We start from the raw sequence: 19979 nt of genomic DNA, 5'->3' as shown, positions 1-19979 counted from the left end.
CTACAGTTTCAGACCATTCTCCAGTCTGGGTGTATATTTCCTGGGATCAGTCCCGCAAACTGCACAGATGAGGGTCAAATGACTTCCGTTTTAAAGATCCAATTTTGCATGCCGCAATCTCAGCCCGCATTTTGAAATATTGAAAGCTGTACAGAGGACATGTCATTTGGCACCTTCTAGCAGGCTTTTAATCCTGTGATTAAGGGAGAACTCCTTAATCAAGCTTTGTAGTGAAGAAGGCATTGTTAGCACTTCAAGACTACATTGAGGGGAGAATGTGCATGTTAGAGTCTCACTACAACCAGAAGTCTTCCAGCAACGTGTACAGGTAGCTGGAAGTGGACAGAGTGGAACTGAAAGCGCTCTGGGCATCTAACATTTCCCACCAAATGATCCAAACCAAACGCCATTATTTCAGCACCTCTCGCACAGCTTTGCGTCATTTAGCATATAATCTCAAGGCCCACCAAACCCAAAACACAATTGACCTCTTAGAGATGGTGAAGCAGTGTTTCATAGGTCGGAGTCAGGTAAGATGCACACTCTCTTTCAATTCTACCCAGAACTGTTCAGTGCTGAAGATCTAGATTCTGATTTTCAATATTCTTTCTTATGGGAGGCAGCCCTCCCTTTGATCGCCATGCAGAGATGGAGACTTAAAGCTCAGATATCTCAAGAGGAAGTCTCACTGGTCATCAAAGCCATGTCTGTGAATAAATGTCATGCTCCCGTTCTATCGGTGCAAAAGGATGGTCTTCTGTTCGTCAACAATAGGTTGTACATACCCCAAGAGGGAATCTGCCTCAAAGTCTTGTCATGGTGTCACAATCACAAAACCGCAGGTCACAAGGGTAAAAGAGGGAAAGAGGAACTCACCAAATGGTCTTTCTTTTGGACAGGTATGCCGACTGACATAGGGATGAAGTGTAAACATCGCAGCCAGAAACCCATCGGGCTACTGGAGCAGACTCCTCTGCCAGACCTTCCATGGAGCCAAATCTCTACCGATTTTATTGTGTACCTTCCATTTTCCCAAGGCTGTACTTGTATCATGGTAATTGTTGACTCTTTCACCAAACTGGCTCACTTCTTCCCTTTCTCAGGTGTCCCCTCCACGTCTGAGATGGCAGAGATGTTTATCCGAGATGTATTTCTCCTCCATGGATTACCGAACAAGATCATCTCGGATGGAGTTAGACAGTATACCTCAGAGTTTTGGAAGGCTTTATGCAACTGGGAATAGAAAGGGCCCTTTCTTCAGGGTTCCATCCTCAAACCAATGGCAAAACTGAATGGTTGAATAGAACTCTGGAGCAGTACCTAATATGTTACGTCAACCATCTTCAAAACAACTGGGTGTCTTTGTTACCCACCGCAGAGTTTTCGTACAATACTGTGCACACAGTGTTGGGTATTAACCCTTTCTACTATACCTATGGAATGCATCCAAGAGGTATCCTTCTATTGGTATCATCAGCTCTAACATATCTTCCATTGTAGATAAACTGTGGGAGATCACTGAGGTTCACAAGACAGCCAAGCTAGCCCTCACTGAAGCTTGGCGGATGTATAAGACACAAGCCAATCGCAAACGCACTTCAGATCCTTCATTGGGGGTCGGGTCTAGGGTTTGGCTATCTACAAAGAACCTCCCACATTGGCTGCGCCCTACCAAGTTGTCACCATGTTTCTTGGGACCCCACGAGTTCCTGTCGCAGATCAACCCAGTTGCCTTTCGATTGAAACTACCCAAAAGCCTAGGGCGCATTCATCCAGTTTTTCACGTTTCACTCTTGCGCCCTGCGCCGCAACTTCTCCCATCCATAGACCAAAGCCTCAGACACCAGCCAGCAAAGACGATCACACATCATGGACTCCCACTACATGAGAGGATGCCTGGAATACCTGGTTTCATGGAAAGGATACCCCTCATCAGAAGACTCATGGGAACCCATTTCTTTTGTTCGGGCTCCCATTCTGTTACGCAAATTCCATCTGGCCCATCCGACAAAGCCGGCCTCCCCAGGAATCAGAGGGGGCATACTGTCATGTTCCCATTCTATTGGCTCATCTGGGACCGATGGAGACGGGTGCACCATTTCTTTGTCCCATCATGTTTTCTCCCGCACCACTCTGCGGTCTCATTGTTTCAAACATTGCCTCCCCTGGGAGTTCTTAGCCCTCCCCCTCCCGATGGCGGCCACGTTGCATCTTTGCAGTTATTTCTCCTGTGTTGCCACGCTTCGTAGTCTCCCTTGGCTTAGGTAAGCCTGTTATCCTTTTCTCAATGCTGCCGCCTGGCAGTAGCCTTCCTCTGTTTCTCTCTTTCTGTTTCCCCTGCTCCTTTCATGCCTGGCATGCTATCCCTTCTTCGTCTCCTGTGCCTCTGCTTGGTTCTCCTCCCCTCGGGTTCCCAGCACGTTTAAACTTCCAGACTCTTTCCACATTGCTCCTCTCTTTCACCTGCTCTATCTCTGCTCTCTCTTTCACGGCGGTGCCGATCTTAGTGTCTTCAATGAGCTTCTGGGTTCGCCCCATTTCCTCCGCTTCTGGGACTGCTCCTCTGCCATCGTTCCCATTGGGGAAATTGGACTCACGTGTCTTTCACCTCCATTCACCGGACTCCACACGGCTAGGAAAGGAGAACGCCAGCTCGGTGGATACAGCTGTTCCAAGGTTTTCTTTGCCTTTCAAAGGCTTTTTCTCTTCAAGGCTACTGCAGGACTGGGGCCACTGGTCTTCAGGTCCTCCTGCAGACCATAGTGATGTCTACCCTCGATAGGCCATATCTGCATAAAAAGAAACCAGACCTAAGACGCAAAGGAAGAAAGAAGTCACCAGTGGAGGAATCTATTATCCCAGGTTAGGAGCAGTTTGTGAGTTCTAAGTCCAGTAGTGCTTCTGACAATAAGGCAGTGGGGCCCAGATGGCTTTTCTTCGCCACACCTCTGGTCCCACATTTAGTCATACTGTTTAACAGCTTTTTGGGCTTGGGTGCAGTTACGTCATCTATGGGAGAATCCACCCTGCCTTTACTAGTGAAGCTTGGCATGGATACTTCCCTTTGCACCTCATACAGACCCATTGCTGTACTAAATTATGATATGCTAAATATAGTGTCCTCAATTTGTGGACACTCCTGTCCCCTGCACACTAGATATACTGACTTTGCAGTCAGGCAACAATTATAATGGTATGAAAACATCAGTTAGGGTAGAGGTATAATGATGACTTTAAAAAATTGTGTGTAATAGATCTTGTACTTTTCAAAAAAGGTAGCAGGCCCCCCTCTCCAGAAAGAACATGGCATGATAACCTGTTCTGTAGTTTTTTTCCCACGTTGAGAGTTTGCAGCCATCGCAGATGGGAAATTCCCATTTGCATATCAGTCTTTGTCCAGCCCACGTTGGCAGTCCAGCACCGAAATGCTATGGCAATTCCCCACTGAACAAGAGTACCAACAGCAACCCCATACACATGTTTCAGCCTTGTTGGGCCTCATCCGTGAGGTGTAGCTGTGGCTCTCTGAGCACAGTGAGCGGGGAGTCCATGTCTGGGTTCCCCCAGGTAACTCAGGGTGACAAACCCCAAGTTCCTTGCAAACATTTTTCAAAAAGGTAGCAGGCGCCCCTCTCCAGAAAGAACATGGCATGATAACTTGTTCTGTAGTTTTTACCACTTTGAGAGTTTGCAGCCATCGCTTTTTGCTCACTGTACATTTCACTGGTGGGAAATAACCATTTGCACATCAGACTTTGTCCCGCCCACAGCAGTCCAGCAGCGAAATGCTGTGGCAATTCCCTTCTGAACAAGAGTACCAACAGCAACCCCATGCACGTGTTTCAGCCTTGTTGGGCCTCATCAGTGAGGTGGAGCTTTATTTATTTTTTAGATCTTGTACTGTATAGATATAATTTTTCTTCAAAATAAATGTATTGACATTAAAATGCCAAAACAAGTTAATTTGTACAAATAGCTCTACGTGTTTACGGAAGACAATTCACTTCATCCGGAGAAATAATTCATAAGGTTTCACAGTTTCTGGTGTCCAATTCTATCTCAATGATGATGCCAGGATTTATTTTAAAGTACTGGAAAATAGGCTTGTCTCTGCCCTGCCTTCACTTACTCATATAGACCAAACCGGGTTCATCCCGGAATTCATCCAAGCTACCTCAGAGACAGACCAAGGCCGCTGGAAATACAGTTCATGTGCAAAACAGCAATGAATCGAGGTTGGCCTAGGATCAAGGATACTATTTTAAGGAATAATTGCATGTCACAAGTGTAGTTTCAAGCTCTGAATGTGAGACATTCCTCTAAGATTAAGGAAGAAGAAAACATCTGCAACAGCCAAATTACTGGACAATTAAAAGTGTATGAAGTCTGTGCAAGATAGAGTGAGCAAGTTTCGAGAGGCCAAGAGGAGCAACAGCACCCTATATAAATCAATCAAATAGCAGTAAATAAGAGGCCAAAATGGACAAATTCTTGGTCTCTTCACATGTGACTCAGACGTCGAAGAAAGGGTTATTATTCGAGCATCAGATGAAGATAGTGGTGAGCTCACATGACCAAAATTTTCCACGATAGTGAACAGGCTTCAAGGTGAACTACAGACGGAAGACATTGGCTTATGGCCGACTGATGAGGGATGATGGATTAATTGGGAGACAGAAGTAATCTTATGAAATTCAAAGCACCTAGGTTTCGTTTCACGTACGTGCTGCTAGAGAGCGGAAAGTCCAGGATTGGGATAGTATGCCAACCCATCAGTGGGTCTAAGGGGAAACTTGCAATACAGTGTTTCATAGACAAATCTGCTGCTATTTTGTCAGCTGTAATCAGTATTAGGTTAAGGCGTGCCCACCAGTTAAGGGGCATCCAGTAATATTGTTAGTACTTACATTGTATATATGTAGCTATGTTCCCCTAACGAATCCCTCCCTTTAATAGGTTTTATGATTTTCCATGTAGGATGACATCATAGATGACCCATATTGGGGTATAGGACCTTTGTGTAGTCAAGTTAATGTGTGAGTGTGCATGCATCAGTCCGATGCCTGCCAGTTCTCCCTGTTTAGAGTATAAAGTAGTACTTTTCCATTTTCCTTGAGTCTGTCCGGCTATTCGGTCTGAGATCATTATTTGTAATTATATCTAGCACAAGAGATGCTTCAAGGTGCTAGAGCACATTTTGGTAGCAGTGCGGAGTGTTGCAGTCTAATCGACCAAGGCCAGATCCAGACGGCCGGATGCTTGGCTTCTCCCACCAATGGCCAGAAGATTGTAGAGCTTCCTCTGGCAATCAGCGCAAAGTCACATGCAAGAAGATACAGTGGCAGGTCCCCCTTTGATTAATGGACATGAAACTAGCCTGTGAAGAAACGAGGCAGCTCCTCCAAGGTGGCTCTCAGCCGTTTGTCATCAGAACTGATCAAAATAACCTCACGGTCCTTCAAAACATAGAATGCGCTAATTCCCGTCAAGCCTGATGAATTTTTGTGCACAATATTATTTCAAGATTACCTATATCCCAGGTAGCCAGAACGTCATAGCCGATGCCCTTTCCCACAGAAGTTCCTCTGAACATACATCTGCCGGACTCCGGGAGAAACTGTTCCCTGGAAAACAGATTGTATCTACGGTCTCTTTGTTTCTGCAGCAGGTCAAGGCAGCCACATCCTGAGAACCCCCCTCTTTACCGTTTAAGCCTAGCATCGGAGTTGAAGAAAAGGATTGTCTTCTGTTCGTCAACAATAGGGTATACCTACCCCAAGAGGGAATCTGCCTCAAAGTCTTATCATGCTGTCACGATCACAAAATTGTGTGTCACAAGGGTAAAAGAGGGACAGAGGAACTCACCAAACTGTCTTTCTTTTGGCCAGGTATGTCGACCGACATAGAGGAGTACCTCAAGGGATGAGGTGTAAACATTGCAGCCAGAAACCCATCGGACTACTGGAGCAGACTCCTCTGCCAGACCTTCCAAGGAGCCAAATCTCCACCGATTTTATTGTGTACCTTCCCTTTTCCCAAGGCTGTACTTCTTCTTCTTCTTCTTCTTCTTCTTCTTCTTAATTATCGGGTGCGTGGGCGGACCCACGCAGGCGCTTCCCCATCCTAAAGGATGATGTGCACCAGACCCACTAATCAATACTTGTCTCAAATAAACTCACAACTCCTCCCACCGCCCCATCTGCCTCACAGAATCCAACATCACACTGTTCCTCGTCCTGCCTCTCACCCCGTCACCTCCCAGCAAAGCCTTCCCACTCAGCTCAGCCACACCCAGCGCAGATAACCGGACCCTCATCAATTCTCTATCCTCAACATGTCTCTCACATCTAAGCAGAAAATGTCCCACAGTTTCAGGCACCCCACACACCGCACAATGTTAACTGTTGACTCTTTCACCAAACTGGCTCACTTCTCCCCTTCCCCAGGTGTTCCCTCCACGTCTGACATGGCCGAGATGTCTATCCGAGATGTATTTCGCCTCCATGGATTACCTAACAAGATCATCTCGGATCGAGGTAGTCAGTACACCTCAAAGTTTTGGAAGGCTTTATGCAAAAAACTGGGAATAGAAAGGGCCCTCTCTTCAGGGTTCCAACCTCAAAACAATGGCCAAACTGAACGGTTGAATGGAACTCCGGAGCAGTACCTAAGATGTTACGTCAACAATCTTCAAGACAACTGGGTGTCTTTGTTACCCACCGCAGAGTTTTCGTACAATACTGTGCACACAGCGTTGGGTATTAGCCCTTTCTACTGTACCTATGGAATGCATCCAAGAGGTATCCTTCCAGTGGTATCACCCAGCTCTAACATACCTTCCATCGAAGATAAACTGCGGGAGATCACCGAAGTTCACAAGACCACAAAGCTAGCCCTCACTGAAGCCCAACGGATGTATAAGACACAAGCCGATCGCAAACGCACCTCAGATACTTCATTTGGGGTCAGGTCTAGGGTTTGGCTATCTACAAAGTACCTGCCACATTGGCTATGCCCTACCAAGTTGTCACCATGTTTCTTGGGACCCTACGAGTTCCTGTCGCAGATCAACCCAGTTGCCTTTCGATTGAAACTACCAAAAAGCGTAGGGCAAATTCATTTGGTTTTTCACATTTCACTCTTGCGCCCTGCGGATGGCTTAGCCTTGACTTCACCCATCTATTGAGAAAAGCCTCAGATACCAGCCAGCGAAGACGATCACACATCAGTGACTCTCGCTACAGGAGAGGATGCCTGGAATACCTGGTTTCATGGAAAGTATACCCCTCATCAGAAGACTCATGAGAACCCATTTCTTTTGTTTTGGGTCGTGCATCCAGAAGGTGCTGACTAGCTTTGGGTTTAGGCTCGATTTCCTTAAATGTGTTTTGGCCAACTATGTGCAGCCCACGATGAGAATCAAAGTGAATGGTCAGCTATCTCACTTGAATCCTCTATGTGATGTATGCTCTTCTCCGGGTCATCCCATTCTACAGGAATTGTAGGCCTATGTCTTTCAGTTTATTAGGATCAATAAAACCCCCAGGATTTCCAGAAGGACTATGCTTGCTGCCAAGATCAACAGGCGCTAAGGATCCCTGGCCCAGGAGCATTATTATTACACAGCCAGCTCACCCCTTTTCTGGATTCCGGTTCCTCAGGTGATCAGAAGCATTGGGTGGAGATTGTGGGACAGGGACTCATGTCTCCGTTGCACAAATGGTGCAGGATCTGCTTTAAGGACACATACTACACCACTTCAGTGTTGCCCGCTGCCAGGTCCTCCTTGTTGATGTGGAACAGCGTGAACAGAAGATACAACATCTCCACAATGCCTTCCCCACTTACCCTGGTAAAACAGAACCATGCCTTCCCGCCAGGCCTTCATCTAGGTTCTCTTTCACAGTGGTCAGCTGGAGGGTTGAAGAGAATAGGTCAGTTCCCACCCCCTCACCACAACATATTGGATCAGCAGATGAAGGGCTACGGCTGCGACCTCTTGTGTAATCCCACTACGGCATTGAGTGTATTAGAGGCGTTATACACTGAGACAGCCATATAGAATGTACCCTTGCACTGGAATTGTGGAAGGATGCCACATTTAAGGATGTCAGCATCCATCTATGGACACCAGGGAGCATTAAGTGAAATCTGCTGAGGACAGAGTGATGTTATGAAGAAGATATATAACCCTATTTTGAAACTGTATGAAAATACTTAGGGGTGACGATGTAACTGAAGAACAAAGAGAAATATCTACCTAAAGCTAAAGTAATTGTGGCTATAAAGAAGAATGAAGTAACTTACTGGTTGATAACTGTAAATATGCAGTAATGCAAGGTAGATGAGACATACAGAAGCTTGCTATAGAGGGATATATAATGTGGCAAGGATGGCTATGGTAAGAAAATGTACGCTGGCTCATGTCGAATTCAACCAAGCTACCTCAGAGACAGACCAAGGCTGCAGAATCAGCAGACACTGGAAATACATTGCCTGATTCATGAAATTATTTGCGTAAAAAAAGCAGATTTATGCACTTTTCTGCCTGGAAATCCCCATACTTCAAACAGGGATTTTCTGTCAGAAAGGCGCACAAATTTGCCTTTTTCATGCAAATAATTCCATGAATCAGGGTGACAGTTTATGTGCAAAACAGCGATGAGTCAAGGTGGGCCTAGGATCAAGGATACTATTTTAAGGAATAATTGCATGTCACAAGTGGAGCTACAAGCTCTGAATGTGAGACATTCCTCTTAGATTAAGGAAGAAGAAAACATCTGCAACAGCCAAATTACTGGACAATTAAAAGTGTATGAAATCTGTGCAAGATAGAGTGAGCAAGTTAGTTTCTAGAGGCCAAGAGGAGCAACAGCACCCTGTATAACTGAATCAAGTAGCAGTAAATAAGAGGCCAAAATGGACAAATTCTTGGTCTCTTCACATGTGACTCAGACGTCGAAGAAATGGTTATTAATTCGAGCCTCAGATGAAGATAGTGGTGAGCTCACATGACCAAAATTTTCCATGACAGTGAACAGGCTTCAAGGTGAACTACAGAAGGAAGACATTGGCTTATGGCCGACTGATGAGGGATGATGGATTAATTGGGAGACAGAAGTAATCTTATGAAATTCAAAGCACCTAGGTTTCGTTTCACGTACGTGCTGCTAGAGAGCAGTAAGTCTAGGATTGGCATAGTATACCAACCCATCAGTGGGTCTAAGGGGAAACTTGCAATACAGTGTGTCATAGACAAATCTGCTGCTATTTTGTCAGCTGTAATCAGTATTAGGTTAAGGCGTGCCCACCAGTTAAGGGGCATCCAGTAATATTGTTAGTACTTACATTGTATATATGTAGCTATGTTCCCCTAACCAATCCCTCCCTTTAATAGGTTTTATGATTTGCCATGTAGGTTTGACATCATAGATGATGCATATTGGGGTATAGGACCTTTGTGTAGTCAAGTTAATGTGTGAGTGTGCATGCATCAGTCGGATGCCTGTCAGTTCGCCCTGCTTTATTAAATGAGTATAAAATAGTACATTTCCATTTTCCTTGAGTCTGTCCGGCTATTCGGTCTGAGATCATTATTTGTAATTATATCTAGCACAAGAGATGCTTCAAGGTGCTAGAGCACATTTTGGTAGCAGTGCGGAGGGTTGCAGTTTAATCGACCAAGGCCAGATCCAGACGGCCGTATGCTTGGCTTCTCCCGCCAATAGCCACAAGACTACAGAGCTTCCTGTGGTGATCAGCGCACAGAGTCACATGCAAGAAGATCCAGTTGGCAGGTCCCCCTTTGATAAAATTCTTGTCCGGTCCCCACAGGTGCCCCATGGACTGGTCGGTTGTGGAAGAGTCAATGCCGAGGGACTCGTGCTGAGACACAGTTGTAAGTAGAACAACAAAGGTGGAAAACAATAGGGGGAGGGATTGTGTTGTGAATAATATGTACACAAGTAACAGGATTTCTGGGAGATTATAAATAGAAGAAGTAAACACCTTGATTCCTGGTTCCAGGGGGGGTCGAAGGGTACACAGCAGAGTAACGATTCCAAATAGGGTTGTTAAGGATTCCGGAGGCAAGGTCCGCAGAAGAGTGCATATCAAACTCCAAAATGGAGTAAAGTTGAGAAGAGATACATTTGCTAAAAATAGTATAGGAAGATGTACTTAGTAACATTGAAAAGGGCACATGTGTGGGGTTATCAACATAAAGCTTTTGTTGAGTCTAGAGTAGTAAATATAAAACAATAGTACAAATTAAGAAGACTGGGTATCATTTGGACCAAGAGATTGACGTCAATCAAGAGGGCAAAAGTCAAATGAAATTAATATATAAATAGAGAAGAGACTCTTAAAATACCAAAGATAGAAAAACGAGATAATAAAAATTCATAAAATGTGTAAACGATGGAGCAAACAGAACATTGTTGTATAGATTCTTAAATAAAAAAAGTAAGTATATAAATTATTTTTGGGGATTATAAGCAGTGATTAATGGTGCCTGCAACAATGATCAGTGTGGTATATATGGTGAAACAAAGAATCAAATAAATGAACGGGTAAGTATTGACAGTCGAAACCAACTCATCATCATGGGGGACACTCCTCTTTTACATCTGTGCAGGACATTGCCGAGATAACAGTAAAGATAAGGAAAAACCATTCGGAATTGGTCTGAGACAGGATGAATAAAACACTTATTCCAGGCCTGAGGAGGGTTCGCTGTCAAGAATTATATTGTGGCATATGACAACATATGTGCATGCCACATATAATGGAGACACGTTACAGAAAAGGCTGGACATTTTAGAGTTATGGAAAAGATGTACCAGATTGAGAAAGAAGCCACAGTCGAGAGGGTGTGGATGCTTAATTTGCATAAATGGTAGGACAAAACGCCTTTGGCTCCCCTTTCACCTCCTGAAGCTAAGCGCATTAACAGTAGGCCGAATGCCTGTTCTATGACTACACGGGTACGTGAGTGGGCATGGTTGTAGTCCTCCTCATGCTGGTCCCGTGGGTTCCGGACTGGTGTGAGGAGCCATCTCTTCAGTGGATATCCAGCATCACCTGTATGTGGACGAGAAACGTATGATGTGGAATGCCATTGATACGTACGCACCCCCCCCCCCCCTTCCTGCCAGGTCATTGGCAATTCACATACCCCACATCATCATGCATGTAATGAGACTCACCGAGTAGCCAGGATCTGTTCCCTGCGTGTCGCTCCATGTAGCGTGGTATTGTAGAGTTCCTCAAGACCATAGAATCATGGGTTGATCCAGGGAATCGGGCACAACAATGTGTAATGATCCTGTTGGAGTCACACACCATTTGTACATTCAGGGAATGAAATTGTTTTCGGTTGCGGTACTGGGCCTCCATGGCATGTGGGACGACCAATTCAACATGGGTGCAGTCGATGGCACCAATGCAACCCGGTATGCCGGCAAGTGCATGGAATCCCACTTTCGTGTTTGTAATTTCCTGCTCCGAGCGTGGTAGGGAGATGTAGTCGTCTGCGTGCTGCAGGAGGGCATCGAGCACTTGCAATAGTGTCCGTGAGAACAGTGGCTGAGAAATGCCATGCAACTGTCCGACTGTGTGCTGGTAGGTGCCTGTGGCCAGGAAGTGGAGTACAGACACCACCTTCAGTAGGGGTGGGATGGCGGTTGGGCTATCTATCATGCTGACAAGGTCAGCCTGTGTCATGTCCACAATGGCGGCTATGGTGTCCCGGTCCAGACGGTAGAGGGTGTGGATCTGCTCATCAGTGAGGTTGAACGGATGGGCTCGGAGGCGTGGTATTGCGGGCTGCCTGCGTGGTGGTAGTGGCTGTGCTGGTGGGCCTTGCTGGCCCTGCCTTGGCCTCCTCCTCCTCCTGCGTCTCCTCCGTGCGGCTGGTTGTAGTTGGTGTTCGTCTTCTTCTTGGAGTTGGAGCACTTGCAGTGCTATCAGGTCCCCCAGGGCCAACATCGCGAGTCCTGCCGGTAGCATTTCGGTGTGGTTGTGGGAGGAGACTGGCTGTGCAATTTATGTGTTTTCAGGCTGTATGGCCTCCACCTGTGGTGATTCATTCCACCTGTGCAAACTGCTCTCCCCTTTGGCCGAGCACGTCACGCGCACAACGCTGCAATTCGGGGAATGGTATCTTGCTATTGCTATCATGTATTTGTACCCGATGGCCGTGTAAGATTGGATTGATATGTTCATTCTGCTGTGGTCCCATTGTTTCCCATACTATCTGTGCAGTCGCGAACAGACTTGTGAAGGGTCAGTGGAACGTAGTACTCGAGTAACGGTGGGCCCTCATGCATCACTGTACCGAGTTGCAACGACGGGCGGGGCGTCCCATTCGTGGGTGAAGGCAGTTGCCATTTTCACACACAGCCGCACTCGATGGAATAATTAGTGATTTCAAACGGCCACAGATGCCTTTCCGACGTGGTGTTGCAAATGAGGAATTCGAAGGGCGGCGCTTTCGGTTTCCAGCTAGCGGCGAGGAGATGCCCACAGGTCTGACTGCAAATATAACGTTCTATTGTTCAATGTCCTTGAGACAGGGCCCATGGCGAGGGAGCAATGATTGATATGAATAGTTTGGGATGCACAATAGCTACGTGGGCGATGAGGCCGGCCGTTCCCAAATACATGTTACTTCACAACACTGGAATTACGGGCTGGGGCACTGTGGATTTTGCAGGCTGCATAACGCACAGACTCAATGGATGTTTCTAATGTTATGTGAGTAATTATTCAGGCGTTTTGATCCCGGGATGAGGGAATGATGAATGGATGCATGGGCAGGTGATTTGATACAGAGTTTGCCATGTACAGGGCTTCTTGGGATCTATCCGCCTCCCCTACGCTATGTGATGCAGGGCTGCCATAGTGGGACCATCGTCTATCTGGCCTTGTTGAGCCCTCCCTGTCTCGAGGCGCACTCAGACACTTATGTCCATGCACGTTAACATTCCCATCTGATGGATTCTGTTTTGACAGACGCATGCACAGGTACACTCGTTTGTGATGGTGTTTGCACCTCGATATAGATGTTTATGAGTCGCAAGTGGTTTTGGGGTGGTGATGATCCTTTTGAGTGGGCTAGCATGCATATGGCTGTGGATTTCGTGTGATCATTGAAGTGAGTTGTTCGAATGTGGTTCTGATGGCCATTCTGTTCTTTTTCTTTTCTTTTGGTTGACAGGTATCTCCTCCCCTTTTGCCACTGCCATCTGTATGCCACTCCTGCAGATGGATTTTACTCCCGACACCTGCTGCTTCGTGTTAATCAGTGGAGCAGCATTACGATCTTATGGGACGATCGCCAATGGCCCACATGCCCTTACGCAGTACTGGTGGCTCGGAGCAACATTTCGGCCTTTCAGCTGGACTAGTGCCTCCCCATTGGGACGGCCCTGCGGTTCTGTGCGCTTCCATGTTGCCTTTTCGTACGTGAATGTGGCTCTGTGTACCATGGGGGAACAGGGCGACACACAAGTAGTGGCTGGTCATTTCTTGCGGATGCAGCCCACAATGGTGATTGGTGTTTTGGAGTTCATGGCCTGATGGCTGTATGGGCTTGGTGACTTTGATGTGCATAAATTTCTATTCTGATTTGGCCCGTGTAGCGTTTTTCTTTGCAAGTGATGTGGCATATGCCTATTTGGGGGGCGATGTATTGTGAGGAGATCTGCATTGGGTTCCAGCTTCGGGGTTTAGTTGCGTGGTACTGTACTGGGCGCGTTTGCCTACTGAGCCCGTGAGGTCAGGGATGGGGGCTGCCTATATGACAGTTTGAATGTTGTCATGCTCAGGGGCGGGGGATTGGGTTTTGTGTAACAGATGCCGGTCAGCCAGGTGGACTGGTGGAATGATGTGATTATCGGAATATTGCTGGTCACAGGTGCCTGTGTTTGCGTGCGTTTCTTGGTGGGGGACTGTGGTCATGTCCATTGGGATTGCTTCTGTATTCGTGCCATCTGTGCCCTGCAGCTCCCATTGGCCCCTCTTGTGTTTCTTTTGTTCGTTGGCATGCATGGGTGACTTGTACATTTCAATGGTTGCATTGTGACTTCATTGCACCTACGGGGGGTTGTACTTTGTGGGCAGGGAGCGGTGTACAGGCACTCAGTGGGGCCGTTTACGGTTGATTCGCGATGCCGTACTTCTCGCCATGGCGGAATGGTACATTACGCCATGCCTGATGGCGTTAGGTACATGTCCGCTAGGGTCGGAATTGGCGTACCGTTGCACCATGGTGGTGTTTGCGGTTTGGCATGGCGCGCGCGCGCGTGCTTGGTGCAGTTAGCGTTGGCGTTCACTACGGTGTCGCTAATGGCTTCGTACTTTGCGGTGACGGGTCATAGTCGCACCGAGCGCTATTCGATGGCGGTATTGCATTTCCGCCATCGTTTTTCGATTTCCGCCAGGGTCGTAATGAGGGCCAATGAAAGTAAACCAAGTGATGAGAGAAAGGACAGACAGGATAGACAGACAAAGATCGAGAAATAAGTAAGGAACAGAAAGAAATTACAGATAAAGCTAAGGGAATAACACTTGCACAGAATGAATGGATGGGAGAACAAATATTACTTAAGTTGGATGATAAGGGCATTTATTGGGTTCGAGAAAGATGGAGAAGCATCGGAAAAGAAAGAGAAGAAAGAGGAAAGAGCCTACAAAGAAGAGAGGGATAAAGAATGCAAGCGAAGGGAAGAACGAAGAAGATATGAGGCAAGAAAAGAAAAGGAGAGATTAGAAGAGAAGAAATGATAAGAGATAGAAGCCCAAACAATGAAAGTACGTAGGTTGCTAAGAAGGCAAGAGGAAGATGAGTTGAATGAGATGAGGAGAAGAGAAGAAGAAATTAACACGAGTAGGGGATTAAAAGACGATGAGATAGAATATCTATGTCAAAAGAGCATAGTGCTGATAGATGCACAAAAATGATTGGAGGAAGAGAGAGGATCTCAACAGCCCCATTGGGAGCTGCAAGGAATGCCAAGATTAGCATGGACTGATGAGCAGGATACAGAAGATATAGTTCAGTGACTTGGGAATCTATACACGCAAATAAGGTATAAAGACGGTTGTAAAACCTAAGATAACAAAGAAGGATCCGTATCAAGGGGAAGTGAAGGTAGGTCAGATGACATCATAACAGATGAATACAGAGCCTTGTCTTTAAATAGAGTAGATCTTGATGACGAAGAGAAGGACAGAAGTCAAACAAGCTGGGACATAATGATGTCAGATGAAGAAAGGGGGAGAACGAGAGGGCGCGAAGAGAGGGAACATTTGGGTTATCAAAAGCATGAAGTGTAGCAAAAGGTGTAAAATGGTCAGGCCTAGAGGACCCTAAAGAGAAAACACCAGAACCAACACCATAGAGTGATCGACTACAAGCACAATTGTGCCTTATGTAAGCATATGAAGGTCACCACCAGGAAGGAGACAAATGGGTGTACTAGCCCCACCTGGTATATGAGGAGTGTAGGTAAGTGTGATTATGGACCAGGATTTCCCAATTCCCCTTTTTGGAAAAGGGGGAGGACGACCACAATACATACCATGGCCACAAATGGACAAAGATAATTTGAGATGTATATTGCTGAGTTTGACTTCCGTTGTGAGAAAATGGATTTATGAGTTAGAAAGGATGACATCAGAGATTACATTAGCGATAGGGGACATAAAGGGTTTGCTAGAAGCCATCATAAGGGAGAGATCTGATGACATTTGGAAGCGAGCAGGTGTGACCACACAAAGCACGACACATTTAATAATTGCAGAGCAGACCTATGGCGGGCACTCATAGTACAGTATCCCTATACATCAGACATGGGTGCGATTATGACTAGGAAAATGAGGAAGGATGAAGACCCTCTCGCTTTTATTCAAGATATTCAAGAGAAATGGCATCTTGAGAGACGTGTGAACAGTGGGATAAAACAGTGGCATTATTTTAGCACATATTGTGTCGAGGGCTGCCGGAGCCATTGCAAAGGCAATTAAAGAAACAGATGGGAATCAAAGCCATGGCCAGAAATACAATTGATGATTGTGTACCACTGCCGATTGTTACAGGAGAAGAATAAAAACAAAGCTGAGGGCAGAAAGCAGGAAGAGGTGAAGTTATTTCAGAAAAAGTAATCTAAACTTGCTATAGAGCGAGCGGTATTGACAAGGAGTGGTGATACAGGAAATGCAACCAATGCAGCAAATCCCATGGATCAGGGTGGGTACAATCTATGGCCAAGAGGAAGAGTGAATGGACCTGGAGGAGGAGGACAAGGTGGATTTCACAACTCTCAAGAAAGAGGAGGATTTAATAGCAGACAGCCGCAACAATATTGGAATTTGCAGAAGAATAGGACAAATAGCCAGAACATGCAGAAGCAGAGGAGGCATGCAACAGGATTGGCAAGCTCCAAGAGGGGATGGGTTATGCTCCTCAATATAATTCAGAACCACAGGAATATTTTGTCCAAGATCACATGCAAGCTCAGAAATATGCACTGCAACCCCAACAAATGCAGCAAGTGCTGCTGCAAATGCATTTGTCACAAGGGCAACAACAGCAAGCACCCATGCAAGTACAGCAGGTATAGCCTTAGCAGGTAGGTACAGACACAGCCCAACAAGCACCCCCACCCAAATTGGGGTGTGTGACTGTGATAGGAGGAAATCCTTTCACATGTACAGGGATGAATGTATACCCACAATGGGACAGCCCAGAGAGCTATCGTGCCACCAGACCCCCAAGAGGAACCAAGGGTCAGGGTAGCGATAGGAGACAAGACTTTTTCCTTTCCTGTGAACACTGGAGCCACTCATTCCTGTGTTTGTGAGGGTAAATACCCAATGTCAGGTACTTCGATGAATGCTCAGGGATTCCCTGGGGCAATGAGTTAAGTTCCTTTTACAGATGATTTGCTAATCTCTACAGGGGAACAAGATATGTCAATGCCATTACTATATTCTAGACAGACAGCAGCTAATATATTAGGTCAAGACTTAATGACAAATCTTAACATTACAATATCCTTTACCGATGAAGCAATAGTGTGTTCCACTCCAGGGATACACTATATGAATGTGGGAGAGTTTATATTAGGCTTTACAGTCCAGAAGGCATTGTGAGGAGTTCCTTTATATACAGAGGTATTTTTGTATGAAGTGACTGTTTTATTATCATGGTTACCCAGATTGGTAGATAAAATATTGATTGAAATGAAAGATGAATTCTTGTTTAGCCCATAGATTCCCATGGAAAATGAAGAAGGGCAGAATATCCGCTTAGAATTAGAAGCAGCATTGGTCAGAGAAGAGAGGCTGATGCTTCATGGGACAGATGATTAAAAAAGAGGATGGAGAACAGTGATAGCCCTCAGTGAAGGATACAGGTTGACAGATTAGACGGATGAAGAACTGTTTAGAAATGACTGCTCAGACGATGAACTAGTGTTTTTTATAAGTTTCACTTATTGGATTAAAGTAGAGTATACAGAAATATTGCAGAAAAATGGCACTGGTAAAAAGAAGACTGACATTCTCAGGAAAACCTAGAGAAAGTGCTGAAGATTTTATGGACCACGAGCCCATATGATATGGCTCTATTAAAAGGGATAGGAGCAGTTAAAATCAAACTAAAACCAGGAGCACCTTTGCCACAAGCAAAGCAATATCCCATTCCAGAGAAGTGGATCAAGGTATATTTGAGACCATGTCCACTTTAATGAAGCAACGTATATTAGTGACATCAGATTCATCATGTAGCACACCCTTGTACCCCATGAAGAAATCAAAGGGGGGCATAGAGATTTATACAGGATCTTCACCACCTAAACAAGATAGTCGAAGCTGAGTTTTCTTTAGTTACAAATCCCGCAACAATACTGTCTAACATCCCATCTAAGGCCAAATATTTCACAGTTATAGATTTAAAAAATACATTCTTTTTAATTCCTCTTCATGAAGACTCACAAAATTTGACTTCCTATTCGTATAGAAATATCTGCCTGAAACATTCTCGTTTGCTCCTAGGGTATTGTGAGTACCCTTTGATCTTTAACAGTGTCCTCCAGATGGACCTGGGTAATGGCCTACTCGAAAGTGCAATAATCCATTACATGGATGAACATTAGGTGTACCGTGAGAAAGAAGAAAGATGCAGAGAAGACTCAGTTACACTCATGACTATACTATCAGAGAAAGGATACAATGTAGACAAAGAACAGTTACAATTATTTCAGGAAGAGGTTTTGTACATAGGACACTTTATCTCTCATGAAGGGAGAAAAGTGACACCTGAGCTAGCAGAAGCCATCTTGAAAACCGTAGCACCTAAAACAGTGAGGGAAATGCAACAGTTTCCAGGTTTATGTAATTATTGCAGGGCCTGGGATTTCGATTACAGTACATAGTAAGTCTTGCTTGCAACCATTCTGTAACTAGTGCACTGATGCCTGAGGTTTGGTACTCTGCTATAAATGTAAAAAATTAAAAATAAATACAAAATATATTTGACCACTTTTAAAAGGACTTAAAGAAGCTTAGGTGGACAAGAGCACAATAACATGGACAGATGAGATGACTGAATGATTTGAAGAATTAAAAAAGGCAATCAGTACAGCCCCTGTGTTGGGGATCCCAGGTTATAATGAAGAATTGTATTTATTCTCCCATTCATTGGAGAAGTTATGACAGCAATTCACACACAGAAGACAATATTAGGACATGGACATAAGCCGTTGGCTTATTGTAGTGGGATGTTACATCCAGTTATGAAGGGACACTGGGCCTCATTACAACTCAGGCGTTAAGGGTTAACGCCACCGTTAACCCTTAACGCCTGATTCTGATTTTAACGCCTGCTTTTAGCAGGCGTTAAAATCCATGGCGCTAACCTGCCATGGTGCTAATTACGCCGCCGTAATTTACGGTGGCGTAATTAGCGCCTTCCCCACTCCCATTATGCCCTATGGGGCAAAAATGGGAATGGGGAAGGGAAAATGGGAAATGGGGATTTACCGCCCCACTCACCTTGGAATGGGGCGGTAAATCCGCCATCCACCATGGTGTAAACGGAGTTTACACCATGGTGGTAAAGTTGGTGCACTTAGCACCAAGGTTGTAATGAGGCCCACTATCCCTGTGAGCAATCTTTAGCTGCTGCTGCATACACAATTGAAAAGTCTTCATGCATAAAAATGGGGTGTCTAATTAAGTTGTTTGTGGAACATGCATTATTTGTGATTTTAGAGCAACCCAAAAGAACATTGACTACACAAAGAGTATCAGGGTATGAGGTGATTATGTCCAACCCTGCGATCAAAATTGTTACATGTAAGACAGTAAATTCAGCGATGTTTATAGCAGAACCAGTAGGAGAGGATGATTATGTACATAATTGCACAGCATATACTGAATGTTATAATAATATTCCCCAGGTTAGAGAAAATTCCCTTGGGAGGGGGGAAGTTGCTTTTATTGATGGGTCATCAAGAATTGACCAGATAACTGGGCAAAGACATACTGAAGCAGCAGTAGTAAAGCTGAATCAAGAAGGTGAATTCGAGGTAGTGATAAGTGTGAGATTGTCTTTGAATTATTCACCACAGGCTACAGAATTAGTGGCGCTCATCAAAGTCATTTGAGGATGAGGCAGTGACGGTGTACTCTGACACCGCCTATGTGATGTCAACTGTACATGCAGGTTTGTTACGTTGAAAAATAAGGGGCTTCCTCCACTCAGACGGCACTCTAGTACAACATGTAGCCCAAATGGATAGGCTTATAGAAGCATTAAGTCTCCCATTTACCCTAGCAGTCATAAAATGCAAAGAACATATTTAATCTCCTGTGGAGGCTGAAGACTTAGAGGCCAAAAAGCAGCCTGTTATCCACCCATATCTAGTCTTGAAGTAGAAGTTGTTAAACAGATGGCAAGACAAAGCATGCTA

Source organism: Ambystoma mexicanum, chromosome 2q (assembly GCF_040938575.1).
Source record: "Ambystoma mexicanum isolate Mex_15411 chromosome 2q, UKY_AmexF1_1, whole genome shotgun sequence".
Classification (NCBI taxonomy): Eukaryota; Metazoa; Chordata; class Amphibia; order Caudata; family Ambystomatidae; genus Ambystoma; species Ambystoma mexicanum.
The sequence above is the reverse complement of the archived record's forward strand: the minus strand, read 5'-3'. Positions refer to the sequence as shown.